General features: G+C 45.8%; 1 long non-coding RNA gene across 1 annotated transcript in view; it reads right to left on the bottom strand.

Moving 5' to 3' along the window:
• Nucleotides 1-3,530: 3,530 nt before the first annotated feature.
• LOC122495143 overlaps nt 3,531-25,381 on the bottom strand; it is a 40,115-nt gene continuing 18,264 nt past the window's right edge. Inside the window, exon 2 of the long non-coding RNA XR_006300343.1 lies at nt 3,531-3,845. This is a non-coding gene — a long non-coding RNA (uncharacterized LOC122495143). The remainder of the gene's footprint in view (nt 3,846-25,381) is intronic.

The raw sequence follows: 25,381 nt of genomic DNA, 5'->3' as shown, positions 1-25,381 counted from the left end.
AGTGCTCAGTGACCATCAAGAAGCCAGGGTCGGAAGCTCATCCAGCCTGCTCCTTTCCCCCACCATGCCCCAATCCAGATACACTAGAGCCCTGGGCAATCCTCCCCCGGCCCATGCTTGTGGGTGCAAGGCCTGGGAGCTGAGGGACCTCTGTGTGGCCACCTGCTCCTCCCTTTCCATCACTCATGCAGCAAGCAGCCAGGGGCATCTCCTCTCTCTTGAAAAGGCAGGGCATGGAGGATAAAGAGAAAAGCCCAGAAGAAGGAGGTGGAGGTGACTCATGCCACTTGAACTATACACCCCACATCTGCAGCTCCCAGGTGGCACTAGGAGGCCTGGGGGAGTGTTTGTGGCACAAATATAGCACAAAGATCACGGCCTCTCTTCTCAGACCATGGCCCACCCAGTCCTTCCGCATTCCTCCCCACTCACCTGAGACAGCTGCCCCAGGTAGGCCTCCTGGCAGAGCCATGGAGATTTACAGGTTGCCCCTCTGCTCCAAAGTTTCTGAGTCACTGGCAGGAATCCATGCCCTGGGTCCAGGGATGCCCAGCCTGTACCATCTGGCCTGGGGCCAAACACCTCATCACCAGGCCTCCTTCCCAGGGTTTCTCAGGCTGGCATCACCGTTCGGTGCCTGGCTCTGGCTTTTACCATCAAATCCAGGCGAGTACCCTGGACTGAGAATAACAACAACCGGGCTACCTCTTCTGTGTGCCAGGCACCACCCAGCTCATCATAAGCCTTATCTTCTAGCACTGGGCCTCTGCCGTCCCCTCCCCACCCTTGGGCTCCTCACCTCCATTGTCTGTACCTGGACCACTTTCCCCCCTCCTGCTGCTATTATTGCTGCAATATAGCCTGGCGGACAGGAAGGCCACATTCACCAACTAGGCATGACCAGGCAGGCTCTCTTCTCTAAAAGGTTCAACAGACAAGGGCAGGAGGGCCCTGTTGGCGGTGCCACAGGGCAGGGAACAGGGCCAAGGCTGTTCTGAGTCCATGACCACTGGGTGCCTCCTGTACAGCAGCCCAGAACACCAAGCACTGAGGTCCCCAGACCCCCTCAGAGCCCAAGTGGACAAGCTTGGCCATTTCTGCTGCTCGGCCTCAGCTGCTCTTCCACCTTCTCAGGGCTTCTATTCCCTCTCACAGCAAAGGGTTGAGGGGAAGCCACTCGGTGCTCTCCCAGCTCTGAAACACTAAGACTGAAATTCCAGGTGATTCAAAAGGTTTGTGAGCACCCCCCAGGCCAGAAGCAGATGACCACACAATCATGTTCCTCATGACCAAATCAAAACCCTGAACCTAGGCTGAGAGCTAATGCCCGGGCCCCAGATTTAGAAATATAGCAATTCACTCACTTTCAACACTTGGCATCAACTCCCAACAAGTTGCAGCCTGAGCAGAAGCAGGAGTGAACATCTATGATCTGTCTTTTCAAACCTGGTACCTCGACCCTCTTGGGGCCCAGATTGAAAATGAGGGAATGCAGATATAGATGTCAACTTGCAGACCATGAGATCAGAGCCCACATCAGCTCAGACAGGTGGAGTGATTCTCTCTCGTGGTCGCCCAGGGGAGGGGGCACAGGGGATTGGAACCCAGGATGCTAGGCTTTTCCTACATGTCAACAGTGCTCTTTCCTCCACATCATACAAGTCCAGCGGCCTGTGCCCACAGCCCCTCCATCCTTCCCCCTCTGCCCCTGCGCACTATTTTGGGGATGAACTCTGGTTATGGTGAATGCCATTCTGCGGTCCCCTGTGGATGGAGCTTTCACGAAGCCATTAAAAACCACAGAAAAGCAGGGCACCTGGGTGTCTCAGTCAGCTGAGCATCTGACTCTTGATTTTGAGTCAGGGCATGATCCCACAGTTGTGGGATTGAGCTCCACATCATGCTCTGTGTTGACAGCATGGGGCCTGCTTAGGATTCTCTCTCTCTTTCTCTCCCTCTGCCCTTCTCCCACTTGCATGCTCTCTCTCTCTCTCTCTTAAAATAAATAAATAAACATTAAAAAAAAAAAAACAACAGAAATGTGTCTGGACAGTGCTGTATTCACTGTGCTTAACCAGACAAAGATCACATGACATTAACACTCAGCGATCACGGCTGTGACCCAACTCCTTAACAGGCATCAAACTGAGACCTTCCTACCAGGATCTGGCTTGTCTTGCCCTCCCCTCCTACCCCCAAGGATGGGGTTTCCTTTTTTTTTTTTTTTTTAACGTTTATTTATTTTTGAGACAGAGAGAGACAGAGCATGAACGGGGAGGGGCAGAGAGAGAGGGAGACACAGAATCGGAAGCAGGCTCCAGGCTCCGAGCCATCAGCCCAGAGCCCGACGCGGGGCCCGAACTCACGGACCGCGAGATCGTGACCTGAGCTGAAGTCGGACGCTCAACCGACTGAGCCACCCAGGCGCCCCAAGGATGGGGTTTTCATGAGAAACTGAGGTCTTTCCTTCCTAGAGGTTTAAAGCTTTGGTTCCAGGGAATCCTTCACTAATTTAGGAATCTAGGACAAGAAGGGACTGCAGTGCCCTTGTTTCCCAGGTGACTGAGCCTCCAGGAGTCAGTCTATGCTGACAGCTGTCAGCCATGAGTCAGTGACATCCTGCTGGACCAGGAGGACACCTGAAGTCCCCATCTTCACCTCACTGAAGGATGGCTGCTCAGGCAGGAGGTGATGGAAACATGTGTGGAGAGATATATGTCTTGGCTCACTCCTGAGCCACACAGCCATCACGCTATCCTTCCAAACATCCCTCTGCTTATTTATTATTCATGCAGTCTGTGGTTGGTGGGAACTGGGAGACAGCAATGTCACTAAAGTCATGAGAGAAGAGAGCTAACAGCCGTGAGGTGGTGTTGACTCTTCTCTTTCTCAACCACACATTGGTCCCAAGTGCCTTGTCCTCCCACCGCCACTGCCTACTCCGATCTTCCCTTACCTCTTCCTAATGACCTCCCTACCTGAGGTCTGCCACACTCAAATCCATCCTCCACACTGGCTGCCAGGGCCCCTTTCTAAAACATAAGCCTGATATAATCACCAGGTTATGCCCCTTCCATAAAATCCATCCAAAAGTCTGGCAGAGACTGGAAGATTTCACAACCTGATCCCAACTTGCCTGAGTCATCTCTACTTCCAAAGAGGCACTAATGAATGTGAATGAATGAACAGCACACTCAAAACTCTGGCAGGGCTCACTCCCTACAGACATTAGCATCCAAAAAAGCCAGGCCCCAGCAGTGGCCAGAAGGACACAGACTTGGTCTTGCTCTCTACTCTTTGATACTGCTCCACAGCTCCTATCTGTGGGGAATGTACCTATATTAGCAACCTTCACCTGGGAGGTCTGCAGAGCTCTGGAACCCTCAGTTTTATGGCTCTTCCTAGAACAGTGTGGCTGGGATGCCACCTCCCTAGAACAGGGCTCTGACCCAGAGACCACGGCCACTCCCACAAGTGGTTGGGGCCCCAATCCAACATAAGCTAAAATCATTTATTTACACAAAAATTCATTTCTGTAGAATTTGGGCTTTAATCTGTGGGCTTGTGGCCTCTTTGGGTCCAGAGGGATTTTCTCAAGTTCTGAGCCAGAGGTGTCCTTAGTTCATTATCCTCAGGTGCCACTCAATTCCCCCAGCTCCTGGGGCAGTATCAATGACAAGTAAGCCTCTCGAAATGATGCCAAGTCTTATCATCTTCAGGAAGGATTTTCAGGATGCCCTTCTTACCTTTCCTGGTCCCAAGGAGTACATGTCTCAGGGCTTCAGTTGTAGTCACTAGCTGGGCAAATCCAAAGGAGACTCAGTTCTGAAGGTTCATCCTGCAGTCTGTAGGCAGTCAGAAAAAGATATGTATGGGAATATAAAACACAGTTTGGCAATTTCTTTAAAAGTTAAACATGGGGCACCTGGGTGGCTCAGTTGGTTGAGCGCTGACTTCAGCTCAGATCATGATCTCACAGTTCTGTGGGTTTGAGCCCCACAATGGGCTCTGTGCAGACACCTCGGAGCCTGGACCCTGCTTCAGATTCTTTGTCTCCCTCTCTCTGCCCCTCCCCTGCTCACGCTCTGTCTCTCTCAAAAATAAATAAACATTTTTTAAAAATTTAAGTAAAATAAAAGTTAAACATATATCTGTCATGGGAATACAAGCTGGTGCAGCCACTCTGGAAAACAGTATGGAGATTCCTCAAAAAACTAAAAATAGAACTACCCTATGACCCAGCAATTGCACTACTAGGTATTTATCCAAGGGATGCAGGTGTGCTGTTTCGAAGGGACACATGCACCCCAATGTCTATAGCAGCACTATCAACAATAGCCAAAGTATGGAAAGAGCCCAAATGTCCATCAATGGATGAATGGATAAAGAAAATGTGGTACCTATATACAATGGAGTATTACTCGGCAATCAAAAAGAATGAAATCTTGCTATTTGCAACTACATGGATGGAACTGGAGGGTATTATGCTAAGTGAAATTAATCAGTCAGAGAAAGACAAATATCATATGACTTCACTCATATGAGAACTTTAAGAGACAAAACAGATGAACATAAGGGAAGGGAAACAAAAATAATATAAAAACAGGGTGGGGGGCAAAACATAAGAGACTCTTAAATATGGAGAACAAACAGAGGGTTACTGGAGGGGTTGTGGGAGGGGGGATGGGCTAAATGGGTAAGGGGCACTGAGTAATCTACTCCTGAAATCATTGTTGCACTATATTCTAACTAATTTGGATGTAAATTTAAAAAATGAAATGAAATGAAATGAAATGAAATGAAATAAAATAAAATAAAATAAAATAAAATAAAATAAATAAATGCATGCATGTGCACACACACACACACACACAAGATGGAGGTTTTCAAAGGTAGAAGTACTCAGGTAGAAAAATAAAAGAAAAATATGAAAAAAAAACCCATACATCTGTCATATGACATGACCATTTCATTCCTAGAGATTTACCCAAGAGAAATAAAAGCACATATTCACACAAACACTTGTACACAAATATCCATAGCAACTTAATTTGTAGTAGCCTGAAAGCGGAAACAACCCAAATGTCCATTGATAGGTAAAGAGATAGCCAAATTGTTGTATCATTCATGCAACAGAATACTACTTAGCAATGAAAAGAAAATAACTGTTAATATACACAATATGGATGAATCTCAAAACAATTATGCTGACTGATAAGAAGAACAAATAAAAATATTACATACTAGATGAGTTCATTTATGTAAATTTCAGACAATGCCAACTAATCTACAGTGACAGGGCAACAGATGGGTGGTTGACTACAGATAGTGGGGATGGGAGGGAGGGATGACAAAGGGACATGAGGAAACTTTTGGGAGTGATGGATATACTCATTATGTTGATTGTGGTTATGGTATTACAGGTGGACACATGTGTTAAAACTCACCATATTGTATACTTGAAGTATGTTCAGTTTATATATATAATATATAACTTAATAAAGTTTATATACACTAATTATAACAATAAAGCTACTTAAAAAGAAGAAGAGGAAAGGGCAGAGTCTCCCTGTATCCCCATTGTGGTCTTCTGTTGCCCTCAGGATATAAGGAGCACCCAGCTCAGTCTGCAAGTCCTTTCTAGCAGCCTGGTCACCCTTTCCAGACTCATCTTTTGTATCTCTCTTGTGTGGCAATGAATCAATTGTGGCTCCCTGAATGTACCATGCTATTCTACACTTGTGCACGCTGTGCCCTCTGCCAGCAGGGCTGTCTCCTGCCTCAACCACCCAGAAAACTCCTACTCCATTGTCAAGGCCCTGCTCAGTAGTGCTCTCTCCACAGAAGCCTTCCCAGCCCTAGCAGGTCACTGTGAACAGCAACTTCCTCTGTACTCCACAGTCCAGGTACACAATTTGCTGTTAGCATCCGTTCATCCCAGCAGACTATGGGCTCCTTGAGGCTAGCGACAGCATCACATACATCCCTGTCTTGTCTGTGCCAGGCCCATGGGCATCTGTGAGGCTTTATTCAGTGAATTTAATATGCCCAAGAAAGTGGGGTGGGTCAGCATGGGGCGGGGCATGAGAGATTCAGAAGAACAGGAGCTAAGAGGTGGGAAGAGCCAGGAAGGGCAGAAGGCACAGCCTCCAAGGAGAGGCAGACTGCTTCCCTAGAAAGAGAAGAGATTATACTATTAGGACTCAGCCAGAGCCTCAGGTGGGTGGGGTTGGGTAAGGTGGGCCCCCTTATTCCCCACACAAGGAGCTGAGGACTCTGCTCCAAGGCTCATCAGGAAATTCCAACAACTGTTTGTTTGCCTGCATTCCCCAGGCCTGGTGAAAAATGGCATCAGAGACTCCATCTGCAGCTAACAGCTCCGAGGGGTGGAATGGGCGGCAGGCCCCTCAGTGACTCCTGGACACAGTAAGAGAGAGAAACACTGCAAAAGGAACCCCATGAGCCCTGATGACTTGAGTAACTGCCCAGCAGTCCTGGCCACCTCTTCCTCCACGGGTTCAGGGGTCCTACGCAGCCTTCTGACTGGATGACTGTGTGGGGGCAACCCTTTCTCCATTTAGCCCTGCAGGCTTGGCATTCCCATTCAGCTGTAACCTATTAGGAGCTGGGCTACACAGGTGGAAGAGAGCTCCCACTCTTCCTGATCAATCAGGGAACAGTGCCAGGGCCTAGTACAGTCGGCCCAGAGGAAATCAGTCTTCAGGATCAAATCTGGGAGAATAAATACCCAGTAATGATGGGTATTCCCACAAGCATCTAGATTGGTAACTAGAGACACATGTGTGTGCCAGGGGCTGAAAGTCCCCGCACCACTGGAGCATACTCAGGAGGAGGGACAGCCAAGAGCCAGAGGCACTGCCCCGGGGTAACAAGCCTGGGCCCAAGTCAGAAATGCATCATTTGTCCAATGATCATCAAACTATTTTCTGATGCCACAGACAGATAATCATAAGTGAAATTCTTCTTTCAAAATACAAGTGATACCACCGGGGCCGATCCCATTATTTACTCTTGAGCAGAACCAGCCATGACCTTGTTGCTCTTGGGTCCCATCCCAGCTGGTTAAGTAAGTGGCTTCCCACCAAAGGGCTCATTAAAGGTCAGCCTCTCTTAGAAGGTATCTTGTGGCACCTCTCTTGGAGATGGGCCTTCTAATGTCACATTGTTTGAAAATTTGTCAAGCTGGCATCCCAAAGTGAGATCCTACAAACTCATTCCTAAGCCCACACACTCTAGCTTAGAAAAGTTGCTAAAACTCTTGGCACCTCAGCATCTTCGATGGCAAAGCGTCTGTAATTCACTTCTTTTCTTTCAATCCACAAATGTTCTTAGGTTCCTGCTGCATGTGGAGCACTGTGCTAGGTATCTCAAAGAAGAGAGATGAATACCTTACCAGACAGAGGCTTGCAGCCAGCACTCAGACACTCACTGACCCTCACAGCCTGAGAGCCAGGTCCAGTGAGAGTGCTTAGGGATGTCGAAAGTGAGGGCAAGGGCAAAGGGCTCACAGCACAGTGGCCACACAACACAATTCAGAGTGCTTTATGAACTGATCAAAGATGTTCCAGAGCAGGTGTAGCAGGAGCAAAGTGGGAACAGCATCAGGATTATGTCATTATCATTCATATCTCACTCTCCAGCAGAATTAGATGAGCTGGTCTTTCTACCGGGAGTGTCAAGGGTCAGGGAAGGCTTTGTGGGGAGGGGCTGTTTCAACAGTCTCTGAGTAATAAAAAGAGGTTTGCCAGACGGATAAAGGGTGAAAGGGAAGCCCAGGCCAAGAAAACAAGATTAGCAAATCCGAGAGAAATGTCTTAAGATATGAGATAAGATGTGCCTTAAAAGAAGTACAAACTTTGCTATTCAAAGAATTCCAGAGAAATTCCCCAAATTAAAAAAAAAAAAAAGAAAAAGATGCAGTAATATTGGCCTCTTGATACAAGAATGTGCGCCTGGAGTCTGGCACTGGCCTAATTCTCCTCCCTCTGTCTCTGCAGGGGATTTCTTGGAGATAGCTAATGCTAAAAGCCCTTGTTAATGTTTTCTTCCAAAGACACACTGATTCCCCACTGGATAATTAGGATGTAGCTGAACCTTTGGAGAACAGTTGTTTTCTCTAAAGGGTATAAACTGCGGTAGTCCAGGGACTGACTAGGGCTCCTTAATTGATGTATTTTATCTGCATTTGAATCTCATATTCTATTTTGTAAGGGCATGCACCTTCTTTTTTTTTTTTTTTTTTTTAGCTGTTTGAGCTTATTTAAAGAGCTGTCTATTTTATACATTCATATGAGTAAAACAGCATAAGTGCCGCATTTGATAAGAAACTGGTTGCTTTATACAATGTAGTCTATAATGATTTTGGATCATAGAACTGCTCTTTCTTCCAGACCTGGGCTGCTCTATAGCCAGCGCAATGATTTCCAAACTGCTGCCTACCCCACCCGATGGAAATCTAGAAAGGTCTCTCTAGGCAGGGACCGTGTAATACACATTGTCAGAGTGGACGTGTCCAGACCTCACCTCCCAGGGAACTGATATAAGGGCCATAGGGACAGGAATGACTGAGGTTAAGCTCAGGAAAGGACAGGGGGTTCCCTAACCAACACCAAATGGTCTGAAGGGACAGGATACTGCAGTGTCATCTGAGTTTTGGTAGCTCTTATTTTTTCTAATTTTTATTATTATTTTTTTTTAAATTTTTTTTCAACGTTTATTTATTTTTGGGACAGAGAGACAGAGCATGAACGGGGGAGGGGCAGAGAGAGAGGGAGACACAGAATCGGAAACAGGCTCCAGGCTCTGAGCCATCAGCCCAGAGCCTGACGCGGGGCTCGAACTCACGGACCGCGAGATCGTGACCTGGCTGAAGTCGGACGCTTAACCGACTGCGCCACCCAGGCACCCCTATTTTTTTTTTTAGAGAGAGAGAGTGCATGCAAGTGGGGGAGAGGGGCTGAGGGAGAGGGAGAGAGAGAGACAGAGAGAGAGAGAGAGAGACAGAGAGAGACAGAGAGAGTCTTAAGCAGGCTCCACACTCAGCACAGAGCCTGACATAGGGCTCGACGTGGGGTTTGATCCCATGACCCTGGGATCACAACTTGAGCCAAAATGAAGAGTCATATGCTCAACCAACTGAGCCACCCAGGTGCCCCTTTTGGGAGCTCTTATTAAGAAGAAAATGTTATTGGGCTTCTAGGTGGCTCAGTCAGTTAAGCGTATGACTTCAGCTTGGGTCATGATCTCACTGTTTGTGGGTTCAAGCCCCACATCAGGCTCTGTGCAGGCAGCTCGGAGCCTGACGACTGCTTCAGACTCTGTGTCTCCCTCTCTCTCTGCCACTCCCCTGCTCAAGCTCTGTCTCTCTCTCTGTCTCTCAAAAATAAATAAACATTAAAAAGAATTATAAAAAAAAAAGAAGAAGAAGAAGAAAACGTTATCCACAGAAAACAGTGTCTGTGGCCTTGGAAACACAAAACCCTCTGGTGTCAGGGAGAACTGTTGTGAGCTGGGCTGGCAGGGGTGGCCAGGTGGGGGGCTGTAATGGAGTGGGAAGAAAGGTCAGAATTGACTCTAGGAAGAGCCTGCTTAGCCCCCAGGGGAGTCTCTTGTTGCAGCTTCCCATGATGGGGATGGACATTCCTGGCCTCCTGGCCCCAGGAAGCCAATTCCTCTGAGAAGGGACACTCACCAGTAGCCTTCTAGACCCAGGGGGAGTGATTTTCCCAGAAGTTCAGCTCGTAAGCCAAGGCACCCCAAACCATCTGCAGTCTAATACCCTAATAGGCCTAATGGCACTTCCAGAGATACTACTGAGGCCATGGTCCAGACTTCCTGAGAGGCTCTTCATGCTCCCCAGCACTAGAGCTGCTGGTCAGGCACATCTCCTGAGAAGTGAAGTAACTTATGTAAGGTCAAATAGCATGAGAAGATCTGCCAACTTCTGTTTTAGGAAATATAGTTGCTGAATATAACAAAAAATGCTGGCTGAAACATGAAAAATGCCTTCTTGAGAACAATGAAGAACTGGAGAAAGAAAAAAGAATATGGTCAAAATGGAAGGATAGGCAAAAACCTAGAGAAGTAAGGAAAACTGAAGTCCTTCTGGCTCTCTGCTAATATAGGCATATCTGAATCTCAGTTTTAATGGCCTTGAGGGGCAATGTGGATAAATGTCAAAACTCAGGACCTGACCCAAGTAAGGAATCTACCAAAAGACACTCCCAGATTAAACTGGTACCCTAAAACTGGTACCCAGAGAATGAAAAAGAAGGGGAAGGGGCTGTTCCTGAGAAGTTACACCATCAGCTGACTTTCACACAGAGTAGCAGCCCAACTTCACATCATTGGGATGGTTCAAAAAACCCAAAGTCATGAATTTAGTTCAAAGTACTCCTGCACTGCTAATACTGTGGGGCACCTGGCAGAAGGATGTGTAAATCCTACCTGGGGGAAGGCATCTTCATCCTAAGCCTCAACAAATACCCACTAATAAATTTTCCAATATACTGAGTGGTACACAAGCTAGAAATAACCAAGCACATGAGGAAACAATGAACAAGAACCAGAAGAGACAGCACATAGCCCACATGAACCTACACCTTCAAATGACAGGATTGCCAAGCACAGATTATAAACCAACCATATTTAATATGTTTAATGAAATAGAGGACAAGTTTGGAAATATCTGCAAAAAATAGGAAATTATAAAGAATGACCTAACAGATCTGAGAAAGAAGCAAACAGAACTTCCAGAAACGAAAATACTATAACTGTAATTTTAAAATGCAGTGGAAGATTAGATTTAGCTAAAGGGGCCATTTGCAAACTGGCAGATGGATGAGAAAGAAAGCAAGAGGAATGAGCAGAGAGAGACCAAAAGACAGAAAATATGGAATCCACATACTGCAAAATTCATCCCTTTAAAATGTACAATTTAGAGGCACCTGGGTGGCTCAGTTGGTTAAGTGTCTGACTTTGGCTCAGGTCATGATCTCACAGTTCATGGGTTGGAGCCCCATATCTCTATGCTGACAGCTCAGAGCCTGGAGCCTGCTTCGGATTCTGTGTCTCCCTCTCTCTCTGCCCCTTCCGCACTTGCACTCTATCTCTCTCTCTCAAAAATAAATAAACATTAAAAAAAATTAAATAAATAAAATATATAATTTAGTAGTCTTTAGTGTATTAACAGAGTTATGCAACCACCACCACTACCTAATTTTAGAATATTTTCATTACCTGAAAAAGAAACTCTATACCATTAATAATCACTCCCCATTCTCTCCTACCCCCAGACCCTGCGGGTCTATTGTATCTGTGGACTTGCCTATTCTGGATATTTCATATAAATGGAGTCATACAATAAGTGGCCTTTTGTGTCTGGTTTCTTTCACTTGGCATAAAGTTTTCAGAGTTGATCCCTGTTGTAGCTGTAGCCATACTTCATTCCTTCAATGGCTGGGTTATGTTGCATTGTGTGGATATGCCATTTTTATTTGTCCATTCATCTGTTGATGGACATTTGGGTTGTTTCTACTTTTTGGCTATTAAGAAGCATGTTGCTATAAACATTTGCATTTAAAAAAAGAAAAAAATACAGAGGAAGGGCTCAGAGACATGGAAAAGAATGGCCTAAGATTCCCCTCTAGAAGGAGAGAGAGACTAGAGAGGCGATTCTTTTTTTTTTTAATTTTTTAAAAATGTTTACTTATTTTTGAGAGAGAGAGACAGAGTGTGGGCAGGGAAGGGGCAGAGGGAGAGGGAGACACAGAATCCAAAGCAGGATCCAGGCTATGAGCCATCAGCACAGAGCCGGATGCAAGGTTCGAACTCACAGGTCAGGAGATCATGACCTGAGTGGAAGTCAGAAGCTTAACCAATTGAGCTACCCAGGCGCCCCTGGAGAGAGGCAATTCTTGAAGAGATACTGGCTTAGAATTTTTTCAGAACTGATAAGAGATACCATTTAGAGACAAGAATACCAAGAAAATTCAAGCAGGATTTTAAAAAGGAAGAGGAAAATAAAGAAACACATATAGTAAATTGCAGAACACAAACATAAGAGACAGAGACAGTGACAGAGAGAGAGAGAGAGAATAGCAAAGAAAAAGTAGCATACCTTATACCAACAGCTCATTTGTCAATGGCAACAGAAGCTGGGGGTGGAAGGGACCAGACAACCCAGAATTCTTCAACCAGGGAAAACATCTTCCATGAATGACCACAAAGCAAACACATTTTCAGACAAACAAAAACTGAGAGCATGTGTAACCGGAGAACTCTCATTAAAGGATATTGTAAAGAATGTATGTTGGGCAGAAAGAAAATGATCCCAGATGGAAGATCTGAGATATAAGAAGACGTGAAGAGCCAAAAAAGTAGTAAATATGTGTGTAAAACTAAACAAATGTTGGCTTATACTATAATGATAATTACAAGGTCTTGTGAGGTTATAGCAAAACAAGACAGAATTAAAGCACAAAACATATAATGAAGGGGAAAACAGAGTTAAGATGCTTTAAAGTTCTGCACTACCACAGAGGAAGGTAAAGTAACTAGCTAACTTCAGGCCTTGGTAAGTATACATGTGGTAATTTCAAGGTAACCACTAAAAGGAAAAAGAAAAAGAAACACAATGTGTAACTTCTAATTAGTAGAGGAGAAAAAAAGACAGTAATAATACTAAAAAAAAAAAAAAAATCAGTCCATAAGAGAAACACAAAAAAGATAAGAAGAATAAAAAGCACAAAATAGGATAAAGGATTCAACATCACATTGTGTGTGTGTGTGTGTGTGTGTGTGTAATGGAGCCGGGTTTTGTTCCCTGCTCCGCACGGCTGCGGAAAGTCACCCTCCCTCCCCAGGGGACCCCCACTGCCTCCTGACACAGCCCCCACACTACTTGTCCACTTTAGACATCTGAATGCTACCAGGCTTCACAGCCTGTCCCTTCCGGTGCCCTCTCCCACAACCCCCAGCAGTGCTGAGCTCCCTGAGGCAAGAGACTCAGACACCGCATTAACAACTGCCTGGTGCAGCAATACCTCCATTCACTCCTCAAAGCTACTCCACAAGTTGGTGTTAACATCATCCCAGTTTCATTGATGAGGAAACTGAGGCTTTGAGAAATGAACTAACTTGCCCAAGGTTGCCCAACTATAAAAGCAGCAAACCTGGCTTTGTTTGTCTGACTCAGAGGTCCCATGCCCTTAAGCATTAAGCTAGCTAGCTTTCAAGGTTGTTGTTGTTGTTTTGTTTTGTTTTGTTTTTTCAGTTGTGGTAAAATACACATAACATAAAATTTACCATCTTAGCCATTTAAAAAAATTTTTTTAATATTGATTTTAAGAGAGAGAGACAGAGCACAAGTAGGAGAGAGGCAGAGAGACAGAGGGAGACAGAATCTGAAGAAGGTTCTAGGCTCCGAGCTGTCAGCAGAGTCGGACATGGGAGCCTGAACTCACTGACCTGAGCCAACGTTGGACGCTTAATCGACTGAGCCACCCAGGCACCCCCATCTTAGCCATTTTTAAATGTCCAGATCCATGGCATTAAAGTACATTCACACTGTTATATAACCATCACCATCATTCATCTCCAAACTTCTTTACATCTTACAAACCTGAAACTCTGTGCCCATCTAACAACTTCCCCCTTCCTAAGCACAGCTTGGGAGACCAGGGCACATTCTCCTGGATCTTGGCATGTACAGCATTCATGCCTGTGCTGTGTAACCCTCCCAGTCACATGCTCTCCTTGTGTGTGAAGCAACAGGGAAGTTTCTGTGGGCATGGGCACTCCTGGGTGGTCTAAAGGCTGGTTCTGAATTTAGGAGTTGTCTTATGTGGACCTTCTTACCCCTCTCACCTTCAGAGGTGAACACTGGCTTCTATTAACCCCAAGTCTCCAGCCTGGACAGTGGTATGCATCTCTGTACCATCACACAGAGTTTTACAATTCCTTTCCAGAATTCATAACAAAACTATACACTGCAAACCTCCCACCATTCTGCCAAGACTCAGACCCAATTGAAGCAATCCATATAGATACGGTGCTGTGTGGATGACACCAGGTGCTGAGGGGCTATAATGCAATGAGGAAGGTACAGACCTGTCCGTGTCCAGAAGGAGCTGACAATCTAGGTGGAGAGATAAGTCCCGTGGAAAAGCTATGAACACGGAAATGGGATGAGGCCTAATTACCAGTTTCAGGCCACAGGGGAAGAGGTTCTGCAAGACTGAGCCTTGGACACAGGGTTAGTACATCTGAGGGTGCCAAGGCAGGAGCAGGCCCAACCAGCTGACAGAAACTGAAATGCAAGCTGGCTCATGAGGGACCAAGTGCAGGGGGTACTCGTGTACACAAAACTGAGGGATGAGAAAAGTGCACACCAGGTAAAGGGTATGGATGTCCCTGAGGCCACCAGCCTGTCTGGGTGGATGGAGGCTAGATGAAGGAGCCAGGTAAAAGAAGCTGAGGTTGGAAGTGGGCCAGGCTGATGACATCAGGCTGAGAAACTTGGGTCTTCATGGGGACAGTGAGGCATTGTGGAGGGCCTGATGAGTGCAGGACTGAAGGGAATATACATCAGGTAGCCCCTACTTTCTTTCCTCCACAGTCTCAGTGCTATGTACTGAGCCCTGAACCCTACAGGAGCACTTCCTTTCTGAACCCAACAAAGGGCAGAAGAAAAAATAAAGCCCAGATCCATCTCACAAAGGGAAAACCAGCCTCTCCCAAACCTAGTTCTTCAACTTACACCCAAGACCTTAAGTATGCTCTTTAAAACCTTTCACCCATTGAAGTTCCTTTTCTTTGAAACCATAAAAGAACACGGGACTAGTTTGTCCTTTTGGAAGGAAAATCCCACATGCAACTTGCCACATTTATAGAGTGGAAACTGCTGGCCTGGGAGCCTGGGTCCTTTGTGGACCCAGGGATTAAGGCACTCTGTGATGAGCCAGTTGAGTGATCTTGGACAGGTCACTGAATCTTATGACACCTCAGTTTGCTCACTCCTGGTATGATGATAACAACAACAGCTGGTCCCACTCAGAAAGACTGCCTCCCTTCCATACACGTGGGTTGTTGCAAGTGCCAACAAGGATGTCAGGCAGGTTGAGATTCCAGTTGGTTTTTAGAACCCTAAGAGTGGTTGTCTCTCCCACTGGGGAGTTCCAGATCCTTTGGCTGTCACTACAGGAAACAGATGTCAGGGAAGGCAAATTATCACCAGAACCACATGACCATCAAGCGCGGAATGGCCACAAAAGGATGTCGTCTGGTCTTTGCCTCCGTGGCCAATGCCAGAGGGAAACACCAGAGCATCCAAAGCACAATCCCCATCAAGTGCTTGAGTGTCCAGCAAGAAGTCAGAGGCTGAATAGTTTATGAGACATCAGAGACTGGAACAGGATGGTGGCTTCATGAAGAGGTAGAGATGGAGGTGTGGTGGGGAGAAGACAGTACTGACCCAGAGCACTAGGAATCTTGAAAGAAAATGAACCTAGATTCTTACCTCACATCAGACACAAAAATTAAAATCGATCACTGACTTAAAGGTAAGAACAAAAACTACAAAATGAGTAGAAGAAAATATAGGAGAAATTCTTGATGGCCTTGGATTTGGCAAAGATTTCCTACACAGTACACAATAGCACAGGCTTTAAAAGATAAAAATCAAGGGGCGCCTGGGTGGCTCAGTTGGTTAAGCATCAGACTTCGGCTCAGGTCATGATCTCACGGTCTGTGAGTTCGAGCCCTTCATTGGGCTCTGTGCTGAGAGCTCAGAGCCTGGAGCCTGTTTCAGATTCTGTGTCTCCCTCTCTCTCTGCCCCTCCCCCGTTCATGCTCTGTCTCTCTCTGTCTCAAAAATAAATAAACATTAAAAAAAAGATAAAAATCAATATATTGATCTAAAAATCTTCACCGAGATTTTAAACTTTTCTACTTCAAAATACACTGCTACAAAAATGAAAAGGTAAGCCAAAGACTAGGAGAAAATATTTGCAAAGCATACATCCATCTATAAACAAATATAAACATTAGTCTTTTCATTGATATTTCAACATAGTTGTTACCTTGTGCCACTTCATCACGGAACTTGTCAATAAACTCCAAGGGAGAAATATAACATATTTGAATATATATTTGGAATACAAGCCTTTTGGTGGATAGTTTATAAATATTTATAATATATATAATTTTATATAATATGTAACACATAATATGTAACATATTTTAATGTATCATAACATATAATATAATATAAATTATAATTATTTTATATATTATATTAATATGAACACCCCAACTTTAAAAGTGGGAAAAAATTTGAAGAAACTCTTTACCAAAGAAAATATATAAATGGCAAGTAAACACATGGAAAGATGCTCAACATCATAGTTATTAGGGATATGTAAATTAAAAGCATAATGAGATACTACTACACACCCACTAAAATGGCTAAAATTAAAAAGACTTATCATACCAAGTGTTGTCAAGGATATGGGCCAACTATAACTCTCATAGAAATTGCTGGTAGAAATATAAAATGATTCAACCACTTTGGAAAACAGTTTGGCAGGTTTTTACGTTTATTTATTTTTTTATTTTGAAAGAGAGAGAGAGAGAAAATCCCAAGCAGGCTCTACACTGTCAGCTTGGAACACGACATGGGGCTCAAACCCACGAACTGGGACATCATGATCTGAGCTGAAACCAAGATTCAGATGCCTAACTGACTAATCCACCCAGGTGCCCCAGTTTGGCAGTTTTTTAAAAATTTAAAATGTACATACACCATATGACGCAGCCATTCCACTCCTAGGTAATTACCCAAGAAAAATAAAAACACACATTCACTCAAACACTTGTACATGAACATTCATAGAAGTTATATTTGTGGTAGCCCGAAACCAGAAAAAACTCAATTGTCCATCCACAATTGGATATGGTAAACAAACTGTGGTATATCCACACAATAGACCACTACACAGCGATAAAAAGAAACTATTTATACATGTAATGACTTGGATGAACACTAAAATAATGAAGCTATGAAATAAGGCAGACAAAGTGCACCTACTATGATTCCACATATATACAATTCTAGAAAATGTAAACTGATCTACAGTGGCTGATAGCAGATCAGTGGTTGGCTAAGTGGGACAGGAAAGACAAGGATGAAGGATTTCAAAGGGGCACAGGAAAATGAGTGATGAATACATTCCTTGTCTTGACTGTGGTAATGGTTTCACAGGAATAGACACATGTCAAACTCATCAAATTGTATGCTTTAAATATATGCAGTTTACTGTACATAAGTTATATTTCAATAAAACTGTTCAAAAGAGGGGGAAGAAGGTGTCCACACTTGGCCCCTTGGTGGAGACCAGTCACTCTTCTTCACCTACTCATCCATACCTCTCTCACTTGTTCTAGGGTTCTCAAGGGAAAGGGCTGTATCTTCTGTGTCAAGTCTCCTGTAGAGGAAGAGGGTGACATCATATGATGGAGGAGACTCCTTGGGCAGCAGCAGAAGGCCAGTGGTGATTACATTTGGCTCCTGGAGGAATCTACCCAACCATGGGACATGTACGCCACTGTCATGCCTGCCTTATTTGTGGAATGTGCAACAACTGACTCTGGGAATAGTCCCAACATTGCTGCAGAGCTGGATAAGGAAGAGGGGAGGTGCTGAGCCATGCTTGGCTCTTGAAGGAACTGAACTACCCAGGCTTACTCTTCAGGTTGGGGCTGTCAGACAAGATGGTCATTATATAACCTACAGTGACTCGTCAAATTCTGGAGCCAGAAAGCCAAAGCTATGTGCAAGGTGCTCCTCCAGCAACTGGCTAAACCTAGATTCCAATCTTTCCTACGCTGACCTGATTGAAGTCTCTTGAGGTACTTGACTCCTGAGGGCTAAACACTTGACTCTATATGAGGGATTTAATTTTTTGGCATTCAACTAGGCTAAGAATGCAATCCTCCATCCTGTTGGCAGTCCTGCCAACATGTGTGACCTGCCCTCAACCTCTGTGTGTTTTCCTTGATAGCATGAGCCTTACTGAAAGAAAGCTGGATTCAAAAATATCCAACCAGGGGCACCTGAGTGGCTCAGTTGGTTAAGCATCCAACTTCGGCTCAGGTCATGATCTCGCGGTCCATGGGTTTGAACCCCATGTCAGGCTCTGTGCTAACAGTTCAGAGCCTGGAGCCTGCTTTGGATTCTATGCCCCCCTCTCTCTGCCCCTCCCCTGCTCGTGCTCTGTCTCTCTCTCTCAAAAATAAATAAACATAGGGGCGCCTGGGTGGCTCAGTCGGTTGAGCGCCCGACTTTGGCTCAGGTCATGATCTCACGGTCCGTGGGTTCGAGCCTCGCGTCGGGCTCTGTGCTGACAGCTCAGAGCCTGGAGCCTGTTTCGGATTCTGTGTCTCCCTCTCTCTGTGACCCTCCCCCGTTCATGCTCTGTCTCTCTCTGTCTCAAAAATAAATAAACGTTAAAAAAAATTTTATAAATAAATAAATAAGTAAATAAACATAAAAAAATGTTTCTAAAAAAAATCCAACACTAAAATGGACTTACGTGTTAGGGTTACTACTCACATGACTAAAGGAAAAACTGTTTCCTCTACTCACAACACTTCTGATAGCAAATGTGTGGGTTTTCCCCTCACCTTAGGCAATTCTGACACTAACTACCCAGAGTTAGTGCAGACCCTGCAGGTTAAGGGCTCAGGCTCACAAGATTGCATATACTTCAGATGCCAACTGAAAGTAGTGGGTGCCCAGGTAACCCACACTTCTTTCCAACTTGGCTATAAATCAAAGGTTCCCATGAGCCCCTTTTCAGGTTCAATAATTTGCTACATGGCTCACAGAACTCAGGGATACACTTCACTGTTCCCGGTGTATTATAAAGGTCACAACTTGGGGGGCACCTGGGTGGCTCAGTCGCTTAAGCGTCCGACTTCGGCTCAGGTCATGATCTCGCGGTCCGTGGGTTCGAGCCCCGCATCGGGCTCTGTGCTGACAGCTTGGGGCCTGGAGCCTGCTTCAGATTCTGTGTCTCCCTCTTTCTCTGACCCTCCCCTGTTCATGCTCTCTCTCTGTCTCAAAAATAAATAAATGTTAAAAAAAAATTTTTTTTTAAGAAAAAAAAATAAAAAGGTCACAACTTGGGAAAAGCCAAATGGAAGAGTTGCATAGAGCAAGGTCTGGGGAAAGGGTATGGAGGTCCCATGCTCTCTCTGGGTGCACTACTCTCCTAGCGCCTCAGTGTGTTCACCAACCCAGAAGCTCTCTGATCCTCCCTTCATTCAGAGATTTTATGGAGGCTCCTTTGCAAAGGCACAAATTGATTAAATCATTGGTTGTTGATGTTTAAGTCAATCCCCAGCTGCTTTCTCCTCCCCAGAGATGGGGGAGGGTGCAGGGCAGGGACTGAAGTTTCCAAGGCTCTAATCACATGCTGGTTCCTCTGGAAACCAACCCCCATTCCCCAAGAACCGTCTCATCAACATAAATTCAGGTATGGTTGCAAGGGCTTATAGGAGTAACAAAAAATACCCCTCTCACCTCTATCACTCAGGAAGTTGCAAGGATTTGAGAAGCTCTGTGCTAGGAACCAGTGACAAAGACCAAATATCTATTTCTTATTATATCACAACATTACAATGACAAAGGAATTAGACACCTGATGGACAGGCGTTCTGGGTGTTCCTTTAAATCACACACTCTATCACCAGCATCCACAAAACTATCTGGTTTCCAGAAACTGCCTACAGGTAGATTTTCAGGCATGCCTGAGAAGCAGGGTGACTCTTCCAGTGACAGTCATCCTCTCCCCGCTGGGTTCTAATGTGGTTCCATTTCCTTAGGAAGTTCACCTTGATTGTGACAAGGGCCAGGCTGCAGGGACAAGGGGCTGTGCATGGCAGACAGTCTGAGCTTTCTCTCTGGGTCACTATCAGTGCTCCAGTGACCTTTGTGGATGCCACAGTCCTTGCTCTGTTCTCTGGCTCAGGCCCACATCCATGTTCTCTCCTCAGCTCACTGTCTCTGTAGGCTCAGAACCTGGGATCACTCCCCATCCTCCCACACATTCCTGACTGAGCTCAGCCATCCGAATGGCGGGGAAAGCTTGCTTTCTACATCTCTCACCCAAGAGACACTAGCTAACAGCTCACCACCTGGCCAGATAACCAGGCAAAGTCTGATGAATTTTAATTAAAATCATGTGCCCAGAATGGCCATCCCAATAGGCAAGGCAAAACTAGAAGGCCTCTCTTCTAACCAAGCACTTGTCCAGGGCTCACATTGGCACAGCACGTTTCCCATTTGTGTTGTAACAGAATACGGTCTTCCCAGGAGAGCTTTGGTCCCTGCTGGCATTCAGAGAAATAAGGGTGTGAACAGGAGGGCACTAAAGCCAACTGTAGTCATGTGTGGAAGGACACAGGGCTCTGCTATCTGTCTCAGTGCCCCAGTACCTGACCTTTAATGTGTACCACACACAGATGTACATCTATGCAGCACAGGGTGGAGGGGGCATCAGGGACCTGACCTGATTAGGAACTCAGGCCCCTGATCAAATATTTACTGGGCCCTTACTATGTGATGTTACTGTGGATTCAGCCTCATTCAGATGGATGAGGCCCCTGTCCTCATGGTTCTCACAGCCTCAGCCCTGTAACATTAGCCCTGAGAGGTCATGAAGCAAGAACAGGGCTGACCAGGTTGGATACCAGAAGCAGCCCAGGTAGAACTCCAAAATCCCATCCCTGAGTGAAGGGAGAAAGAACTCAGAACAGGATAGGGCAAGGCCAGATACAGGAAGAAGCAGTCGACACCTCAGCCAAAAGCAAAGAGATGTGTATGGGGAGTGTATCTGTGAGTGAGTGAGTGAGTGAGTGAGTGAGTTAGTGAGTGTGTGTGTGTGTGAATTCTGGTAGGATTTAGCAAGTGGCCAAGGCTGGCTGGGTGCCAAGGAGTCTAAAGAGAGTGAGGGCCCCCACCAGAGCTTCTCCCGAAGGCTTGATGTACCGCTCTTGGCCTTAGCAGGGCAGCTCCTGTACTAGCCTTGGGCCAGAGGTCCAGCAGTGTGGGCTGGGAGCAAAGGCTGGGCTTTCAGGGATGTAGTGAGGAGTACACAAGTGAGCAGAGAAGTTCAGAAGGTGGGCCTGACAATGCAAGCAGCACACGATAGTCAGGACTATAGACCATGGCTACATCTCCCACACATTTTCTGCTGAGATGCACGAGAACCAGAAACCCTTAATTGCTGCAACTGGCCTCCAGGCTCCGCTTTTCACTCACCACTTGCCTCCCATCCCCCTTCCCTAGACTTTGGCCTTCTTGGCCTGTGCCCAATTAGAGCTTGCCTTGTGAACTACACATCAGACTTGGACTTCCATGGCCTGCCTCCTGGGTAGCCCCTGTTCACCCACCCTCCTCATCCTCCTGCTATTATGGCTCCTATCTGATGCAGCTCTGACTCCCACCCCACACTCACCTGCCAAACTATCAAAGTAGCTGGTTGTGCCCCACAAGGCTTTCTTAACTCTAGTTGATGGGAGTTGGTCAAGAAAGATCAATGATGGTGTGGCTCTAGGGAAGAGAGCAAAGTACAGGGACTTTTGTTACGAAATTAGGGGTCACTCAGGAGCTGAATGGGGAGGGGACCAAGGACACCTGAACAGGCATGGGCTGGAGGCAGGTCTACCTCAAGATTCAAGAGACAGAGTTGGGGGGCACTCATGACTGAATTTGGGAAGCCTCCTGGAGACCCCAGGAGCTGAGGTGAGAGGTGTCAAGAGTCACTAAGTGGGGCTTGAGGCCAGGAACCTAAGAGACTGCAGGGAACTCAGCTGGGGACAACTATCAAATTGAGCATCTTTCTCATCTGGGCTTTCTGTGCTCTTGTCCCAAGGCATCTCAGAGATACTGCTGGCCCCTAAAGGTCGAGCAAAGCAAAGACAGATGGGACAGGCCAGCAGGAAGAAGAGCCACAGTGACCAAGACAGCTCCACACTTGGGGTAAAGAAGCCTGTTGGGTGCTCTGAAGAGAGTGCTACCTTGCTCACCTTAAAGCCTGAGCTACATTCTCCCCGGGGCATGGCACACCGTGGGTATAGCACTTCAGAAGATTTCCTTACTTCCTGCAGGTCACAAAGATACAGTTAGTAAATCTTGCCCTGAGGAATTACAGATTAACTGCTCCCATCTGTTCGTCACCCAAAATCCAGAGCAGAGTTGGGACAAGACATGAGACATGTAACGATTCCAGATTCCAGGATCTGAGATATCAAAGAGTTAATTTGATTTCAGAAACATGTTATCAACTCCCAAGGAGAATGTGGCTCCAAGGCTCCTAATAAGTGAGAATGATAAGGCAATGCCAGCATCCACCAGTCCTACAAGTGCCATCCACAACCACCTGCAGCTGCATGGCACAGGCTAACCAAGGTGAAGACGGAGAGCAGCCTAGCGCCGAGCCAGGCTCTGCCAGTTTACTGCAGGATCCTGGACAGATCACTTCTCTCCTGGCCTCAGTTCCGGATCTGTAAAAGCCTTCTGCCCTGTGTCAGGCTACCTGGGGCAATCCCGCCCACTGAGCATGGCTTGCTCTGCACAGGCTGAGCTCTGGGTAAAGGCTGTCTGGGCCATTCACCTCCCCCCTTCCGAGAAACTGAACTTCCTCTAAACCTCTGTGGCTTGTGGAAGGCTCAGCCAGCACAGAGCACTCAGGGGCCTTCCTCTGGAAGCAGCCAATTCTAGCCGTGTGGCCCTAAGTGACTGAGGATGGCTAGCTGAAAGGAGAACAGAGAAAGGAGAACCAGACTCAGAGAACACTGTTTCTGCCCCCAGACCACTGGGCTCAGCACTGCCAGACTCCCTGCTGTTCTTGAGGGAGACAGTAGTTTGAACTGACAGCTTCTAGGGCTTCTCCACACTGGGGCCTCGACTGAGTGACTGCCCTGCTCTGTGCCTCAGTTTTTCCACCTGCAAGTGGCTCGGTTGTGAGGATTAAATAAGGAGATGTGTTAAACAAGTGTCACAGAAATGTAATTTCCCTCCTTGCTTTTCTTCTAACCTCACAGCCACCTTCCCTCAGGCAGGGCGAGCTGCGGCTCTGCCTCTCTGTTTATCATAAGACAAATTCAGAACCTGACCCCCAGATTCTGGGTGAATCAGTTAAGAAATGACTAATAAAAATGCGTGGCTACGTTATGAATAAACAAACATGTGGGTGTTCCCAGTTGCTTCCTTTACATTTTTTTTTTAAGCAAACTCTACTGATAGCCGTAAAGACCCCAGTATTTTGGAAAATTTCAGTGGACAGGAATAGCAAAAAACTGTTAGCCCAAATAACTTTTTTTTAAGTTTAATTTTTTATTGAGAGAGAGAGAACAAGCAGGGGAGGGGCAAAGAGAAGGAGAGACAGAATCCCAGCAGAGACTGACATGGGGCTCAACTCACAAACTGTGAGATGAGATCAAGAGTCCGATGTTTAACCAACTGAGCCACCCAGGCACCCTGCCCAAATAACTCTTCAAATTTTCTATTCTGACCCAAATCCAATTTTAGATCACGTTGAGAATGCCTTATACTCATATTGAACAGAATATGAAATTAATATTTCTATTCTCAATATTTGTTGAGAAAATAGTCTTACAATTTTAAAAACAAATTTGTTTAGAAATATTGCAAAACTAGCTTTTACACTATTTCTCATCATGCCTTATTATTATTTCTGGTGGAGTATAGTTGTGTTAATCAAAATTGCCTTACTTTTACTGGTGATTATCATGTCGACTTTGTATTTCACAAGATTAGACAAAGAGCCACACATTGTATTAGCCAAATAGAGCTGTAGCTGGCTTAGTCTCTAGAGGGAGTTGCCGTGCTTTTCCATCAAATAGTTTTTTTAATTTATTTTTTGAGGTTTATTTATTTATTTTGAGGTGGGGGTAGGCAGAGAGGGGGGGGGGGGAGAGAATACCAAGCAGGCCCCCATGCTGCCAGCACAGAGCCCGATGCAGGGCTCAATCCCATGAACTGTGAGATCATGACCTCAGCCAAAATCAAGAGTTGGATGCTTAGCTGACTGAGCAATCCAGTTACACCCAAATAATTTTAAACATTATTTTGGTACTTGAAGACTTAACCTTAGTGAATAAAAATACTGTTACATTATTAAAACAAAGAAAAACAAGAGAAGAATTAAGTTAAGTGACTGAAGCCGTTGGGGCAAAAGGAAGAATGCAAACTCCAAACTTGACAATTTGGGGATCTTTTTGCAAAAACCATGATGCCTGTGCCAATAAAATTCAACACACTCACGGTGAGTTCTCCAGCTAATCCAGAATATTGCAGGCAAGCAGATCTTGGCAGCTGGGTCTGAGGGGTGTGGCACGTAGGGCTGGCTTCATGGATAAGCGACATGCAGTTGTGCTTGGCTCTCCACTCAGGACTTAATACTCTATAGTGGCTACCTCAAAGTCCTTAATAATTTTATTTTTGAGCTCATGCTTTGTAAACTAAGTCCAATGGGACAAGAGAGCATGCACCAATGGGAGGGCACCTCGATTCCCCTGTGGCCACCCTTCCTGGGACAGGTTCTCTGCTGTCTGCCCACTGTCCCTACCCAGTGGCCGCACCAGCCCTGGAAGGGAGGATCATGGTTGGGTGTGTGTGACGCATCACAGGGCAAGGGCCTAGGCACTGTGAGGGTCTACATATGCAACTGTGAGTCACCCTTGTGCCTGAGGAAGTGCAACATTAAACAACGAATTAAAAACACTGCTACATGGGGCGCCTGGGTGGCTCAGTTGGTTGGGCATCTGACTTTTGATTTCGGCTCAGGTCATGATCTCGCAGTTTGTGGGTTTGAACCCCACATCAGGCTCCTCACTCTCAGTGAGGAGCCTGCTTGGGATTCTCTTTCTCTCTCCCTCCCTCTCTCTCTGCCCCTCCCTTGTACTCACTCATTCTCTCTCTCTCAAAATAAATAAATAAACTTTAAAAAATTAAAAAAATAAAAACACCACTACAGGTCAAAACAAGAAGGAAAAGGAGAAGGAGGAGGAGGAGGAGAAGAAGAAGAAGAAGAAGAAAAAGACAATTCCTGCCTTTTAAGCAAGGGGCCCCACTTCCTACAAATTACGAAGCTTGCTCTGGCAACAGGCACTCATAGGAGAAAGTTCTAATCCTGAAAAAGTTGGAAATAGCTTCAGTGTGGAGCATGGGGACTTCTCCCAGCAGGGCTTAAGCAAGAAGACAGCCCAACAGCACTAAGGGCCCAGGCAAAGATGGAAAGCAGACACTAGGGTCTGGTGTGGTACCCACATAACC

This window comes from Prionailurus bengalensis, chromosome E2 (genome assembly GCF_016509475.1).
Source record: "Prionailurus bengalensis isolate Pbe53 chromosome E2, Fcat_Pben_1.1_paternal_pri, whole genome shotgun sequence".
NCBI classification, from domain to species: domain Eukaryota; kingdom Metazoa; phylum Chordata; class Mammalia; order Carnivora; family Felidae; genus Prionailurus; species Prionailurus bengalensis.
The sequence above is the reverse complement of the archived record's forward strand: the minus strand, read 5'-3'. Positions and strand labels throughout refer to the sequence as shown.